This window comes from Condylura cristata, unplaced genomic scaffold (genome assembly GCF_000260355.1).
Source record: "Condylura cristata isolate star-nosed mole 26May11 unplaced genomic scaffold, ConCri1.0 scaffold00006, whole genome shotgun sequence".
Taxonomy (NCBI): domain Eukaryota; kingdom Metazoa; phylum Chordata; class Mammalia; order Eulipotyphla; family Talpidae; genus Condylura; species Condylura cristata.
The window spans coordinates 53,687,076-53,693,075 of NW_004567107.1; positions in this window are offsets into that span (position 1 = coordinate 53,687,076).

Consider the following 6,000-nt stretch of genomic DNA (forward strand, 5'->3'; position numbering starts at 1 on the left):
CTTTCAGCTCTTCAAATCATCCAACCCTTTTCTCACATCAGAGCCTATTTACTTTCACCTTTTGGAATGTTCTGCTGTAACCATAATGGACTCCTATTCATTTTTCAGATTGCAGAATGTATATTATTTCTTTGAAGGTTTTCTCTCAGCAACCCAGCTGGAGCAGTACTCCACATTCCCCATTTCTCTTGGCTTCAAGTGGCTTATTTGTTACATTATGTTTATCAGTCTACTTTTTTGGTTGTTTAAAGATTTATTTATGTATGCATACAAAAGCTGAGGTGAAGACCAGAGGTAGGGGGATGAGAGGATTCAGAATGGGGAGCAGAACGGGCAGATTGAAGATTTTGACTGCTGAGGGGAGCAGCGGGTAAGACAGGAGAGGTCTGCTGCACCATGTTGGTCAGTTCCCTGATGGGAGATTGAACTTTTGCTGCAGTGGCTGCAGATAGCTTCATAGTGCTGAGACAACCCCTTGTACCACCAGGAAGACCCTATTAGTCTACTTTATATCTTGGTCCCTTTTACCAGAAAATAAGCATCAAGAGGTCAAGGGGTATGTTTGCCTTCTTCTCCACTGAATCTTCAGGGCTTCACTTAGTGACTTTCATTAGAATACATTTGCAACACATATTTAGAGGAATAATGAAAGAATAGATGGTGGAGATGGCAATTGTAGTGGGGAAGCAGCATTTCTGCTCACTGAAATGGAGATCAAAAAAATATATTTATTTATTTATTTATACAAGAACTGGGGTATAGGCCAAAGGTGTGGGAAGTGAGAGGATTCACTAGAGATAGAATGGGGAACAGAACAGGCCGACCTATTGAAACACACTGCACATGAGACGGGAGAGGTCTGCTGTGCCATGTGGTCTGATCCCTGGCTGGGGATCAAACTCAGGCCATCAAGTTGATAGTGCTGAGACTTAACCCTTAGGGCACCAGGGAGGTCCTGAAATGGAGATACTTAAAAAGAAAAAAACACTCTTTATGGTTGTTGAGAGCCTTGGCATTGGGGTTTCAAAGACTGAGTGGACCACAAGTTTTTGCCTCTGTCACTGCTACACTCTCCTGACTGCGACTGTTGTCAGTTGGCCTCACTGCTCCCTCAGCCCCCAACACCCCAGTGTAGCCCCCACTGAGTGTTATAAATGCTCCCCTGCAATTGCTACACCTACGATGCTTTCTTTATATTTGGGAAAAAACCTACCTTTTAATAAAACACAAAATACAGAAAACCTCACAATACATGTTCATGAATTATTCTAAGACAAACACCTGTGTAATCACCAACAGGCCAAGGAACAGCCTTACTACTCCCTACAAATCCATCTAAGGTTCCTATTCCAAGCATAGATCTGTCCTTTTTCCCCTGACAAGCAGCGACTATCCCATCACCCCCAACATCCTTATATATTTATTTTTCATTTCTAAAATAATTGTAGTAAGATAACATTGGGTCATGACATTATATACATTTCAGGGTCACAGGATTATATTTTGAAATCTGGTTACACTATCTTATATCACTGTTACAGGGCACACAGAGAGGGGCACTCCTGAACCCCCAAACCTGCCTGCTCTAAATGGGTTCTGCCATCTACCGCATCAAGACAAAACATGTAAGCTTTTAATGAAGTGGAAATTTAATACAGTGAGTATACTATACAGAAGACAAAGAATATAATTTCTAAATCAAACACCTGAGGTTACCCATCCCCCTCATGGGCAAAAGTCCACCCCAAAGGGACTGGTCCAAAGCAAGGCCTGAAAGCCTGCCACAAGACTGAAGCACCTTCTGGCCATGACTCATAGAAAAGGGTCAGAAATGGCCAGACAAGTCTGGGAGGAAAAGAGCACCATCAAAGTCAATATAAACACTGCCATGGTCACCTCCCCATGGATCTCTCACCCACATCTGCCTTAACCAGTCCAGGGTCAGGAAACAAACACGGTTTCTTCATCCCAATGTAGCTGCTCCATGTGGCTTCCTCAGGTCTCTTTCTGGTTCTCCATCTTGCTTTCTTCTTCCTCAGATTCCTTCTCTCTTTTTTTTCTTTGCTCAGCAACACCTTCCTCCTGGGTGGGGCAGGGAACCTGGAACTTCCCCTTTTCCTAGGGACCACCCTGTTACATCACCACCAAACGTCTAGTTTCCGTCATCATTCAGTTGGCTCCCTTTATATCTCTCTCTTCCACTCCCTTCTGGTGACTACCATTTTGTTCTTATTTAATTATTAAAACACATCTTCTAATTTGTTTCTGCTTTGTTTATTTGTTTATACTCCCCATACGAGTGAAGTCATACGATGTTTGTTTTTCTCTTGACTTACTTCATGTAGCATAATCCCCTCCAGTTCCATCCATGCTGTTATAAATGGCGAGATTTCACCTGTTTTCTTTTATAGCTGAGTAGTATTCCACTGTGGATATGTAACCACATCTTTATCTGTTCATCTGTCAGTGGACACAGGTTGTTTCTAATTCTTGGCTAACGTGTATAATACTGCAGTGAACATGGGGATGCATATATTCCCTCAAATTAGTTTTTTTTTTTTTAATTTCAGGTAAATACTCAGAACTAGGATAATGGAATTTCTTTTTTAAAGATTTATTTATTTATGCATACAGAACTGGGGTACCTGCCAGAGGTGCAGGGATGTCGAGAGGCTTCACCAGAGACAGAGTGGGGAACAGAACAGGCAGATCGAGGAAAGTACTCTGCTGAGGGGAGCAGTGGGTGGGTCAGGAGAGGTCTGCCATGCCATGGGTCACCACCTCTGGCCCCCAAGGCTCAAACTCACCCTGAAACGCGGTGGCTTCAGTGTGTGTAAACACTAGCTGCTCCCCTCAGCAGTGTTCTTCAGTTGGCCTGTTCTGCTCCCCACCCTGAAGGCAGTGCTGTGCCTTAACCATTTGTGCCACTAGGGCAGCCCTGAATCCATGGAATTTCTATACTATTCCCCATTCTACCTTCCAGAATGGCTGCAGCAATTTACATTCCAACCAGTAGTGTATGAGGCTTCTCTTCTCTCCAACACTTGTTTCTGTCTTTTTAAAGATTTAATTATGCATATAAGAACTGGGGTGTAGGCCAGAGGTGAAAGGTGAGGATTCACCAGAGACAGAGTGGGGAGCACAGTAGGCAGGTCTGCTGAAACTCACTGTGCCATGTGTGTGGATCAAGAGGTTTCTCCTTTTGGTTTTCTTTTAATCCATCTGTGCTTCTAAACAACCCAACTTGGGCTGATTGACCTATAGAAGCTTGAGCAGTTTGGGTTTTGCTGACTGCACATTCTTGTATAGCTTATCAGGCTCTGCAGATTAGTAGCTGGATCTAGATTCTGGCTCAATGTCTTTGGCACAACTAGGGTAGACTCATAATGTCTGGTAGCTTTCTTTTTATCATGCAGACAAGTACATACCTATACTCAGTAACTCATGGAGGTTTGCAAAATGGTGATATTTTCATGCTATCATTCCTTTTTCATGTAATAGTTGGAGGACTTTTACAAATAGAAATCCCCCTCTAATATAAACTATTTATTTTTACCCCGTGGGGTAGGGTGCATAAATCTTTCATTCTTTTCTGTAGTTGAAGATTCTTAAAAGAAAATTGATTTCCTACATGCTCCAAAGAGGACAGAATATATGTAACTAAAAGCTTATGAACTTAAACATGTTTGATGGATGTCAAGTCATTGCAGTTATCATTATTTATACTTATTGTTCCTTTTTTAACAAGTGAGAGTCTCTTTAAATTGGTTCTTGAATTTTTCTGACATGTCCTCAGTAAATTGATAGTTTCCTTGTTGCCCAGTAACACAATGTTCCAAGCTTGTCTTGTACATTTTCTACCCAAACCGGGACTCAGCCCTCTCTTGAAGAAGCCTTATCTGCTCCTATTTTATTAGTGACACATGGCATTTCTAGATCTAGTAAAAGTTCCAGAGATGAGCACTGCTAGAGGCTTGGTCTTCATTTCTACTTTCCAGTAGATAGGTTTGAAAGTTATGAGAAAGGCTACTAGCTGTTCTCCATAAATGGCCTATAGTGCCCAAAGTCCTATAAACCTTGGTGACCCTAGACCTTTTTTAGGATTGTTCTCTACAGGGTAGAGTATCTACTTTGCCATCTGAGGCAAACTCTGGTCTTAGTGTTGGTATTCTACCGACCTACATTCTCCTATTGCAGCTTTTCTTAAAAATAGCACCATTTCTTCACTCCCTGTTCTCAGTTGCCACATGGTTGCCACACAGGGGCTCATGTGGAGGCGCTGTCCTTGCTTAAAGGTGACGTCATCCCTATAGATAGCTTGAGTGTCCCAGAGTCTCTGTCACCTTGTCATATGCTGCCAAATATTACCAGCCACTGGCCCATGGTAGCCTGCTCTTTCCCATCCTGCTGTGCCATTCCCACTGTCCTTCACAACCCTCCAGCCCTTCTCCAGTACACACACCCTCCAAGGCCTTATTTCTCTGGTCTTATGAAGTTGTCTTGGCTGTGTCAGTCTCCATGTATATCTCAACTTTCATATCTGTGAAATGGCTAGAACTGTACTCACTTCATCAAGTTGTGAAATTGAAATGAGTAGCTACCCTGAACAAGGCTGAGCTCAGCAACTTTCTGATAAATTTGAGCTTTTGGTCTTACTCTAGTCCAGTAGGTCTCAATTCCAGCTTCATATTAGAAAGATCTATGGAGGCTTTTAAAAGAAAACTAATTTTTGTCTTCAGTTTTGGTGATGCTGACTTTATTATTCAGGGCAACTGGGATTTTTCAAGCTTGCCAAGTGATTGTAGAGCAGGGATTAGTGACAATATACCACTTTCTTTATTAATAGATAGTATTTTTTTTTTAGCACCGTTTTAGGATCATAAGAAAATTGAGCAGAAGTTGCTGAGATTCCTTTTGTACTGCTTGTCCCCAGACAATCACAGCTTCCCCCATTATCAACAAACCCCAATAGAGTGGTATAATCTTTAGAGTTGACAAACCTCTACCCTCAAATCATAACCACCCAAATCCATAGTTCATGTCAGGTTCCACTCCTGGTGGTGTGCTTTCTACCAGAATGGCCAAAGTATAATGCCTCGCATTGACCATTATTACACAGTAGAGTAGTTTGACAGCCCTAAAAATATTCTTTCCTCCACCTATTCATCCTCCCCTCTGGCAACCCTCTGATTGTTTTACTGTCTGTATAGTTTTTCAGAAGAACACAAAGGACTGAGGGTTTGAAGAGCAGATGCCAACTGCTCCAGGCCAGAGCTACTGATGGGTGCAGTCTCAGTGTAGTGAGAAAAGGAGAGCTTAGGGATGAGAGACTGAAAGCTTATTCATGTTTTTATAAATGCAAATGTTTATTTTTTTTCTACTTGGGGAAAGAGGAAAAATAAATAGATCTATTGTCCAATTTGTTCTTCACTGTATGCAGACATACCCACACAGAACATATACATACACACACCAAAAATAATCCAACAAAGCAAAGCAAGAATCAAAAATTAAAATACTTGCAAATTATGCCCTCTCTGGTGGTGCAGCAGGTTACAGCACAGCACTAAGAAGCTAAAGCCACTTCAACATGAGTTCGATCCCTGCCCTGAAGGTGACCCACATGGTGTGGCGGACCTCTCCTGACCTGCATACGGCTCCCCTCAGCAGTGTACTTCATCAGTTGGCCAGTTCTGCTCACCACTCTGTGTCTGGTGAATCCTCTCACCATTCCTGACATCTGGCCTGTACCCCAGTTCTGTATGCATAAATAAGTAAATATTTAAAAAAATTATCCGCAAACTTCACTGATATTTTATATTCTTACTAAAAGAATAGATCCTTGGAGGAAGTGCAAAATGTAAAATCAAACACCCCCAAAATGCTGAACAAACCACATATTAATATATAAAATTTTACATTACTAAGTTAGTAACTATTGAGGTTCTTTATCTCTGCAAAACTTTGGTACCACATACCTGATTGATTAAATCTACTCCA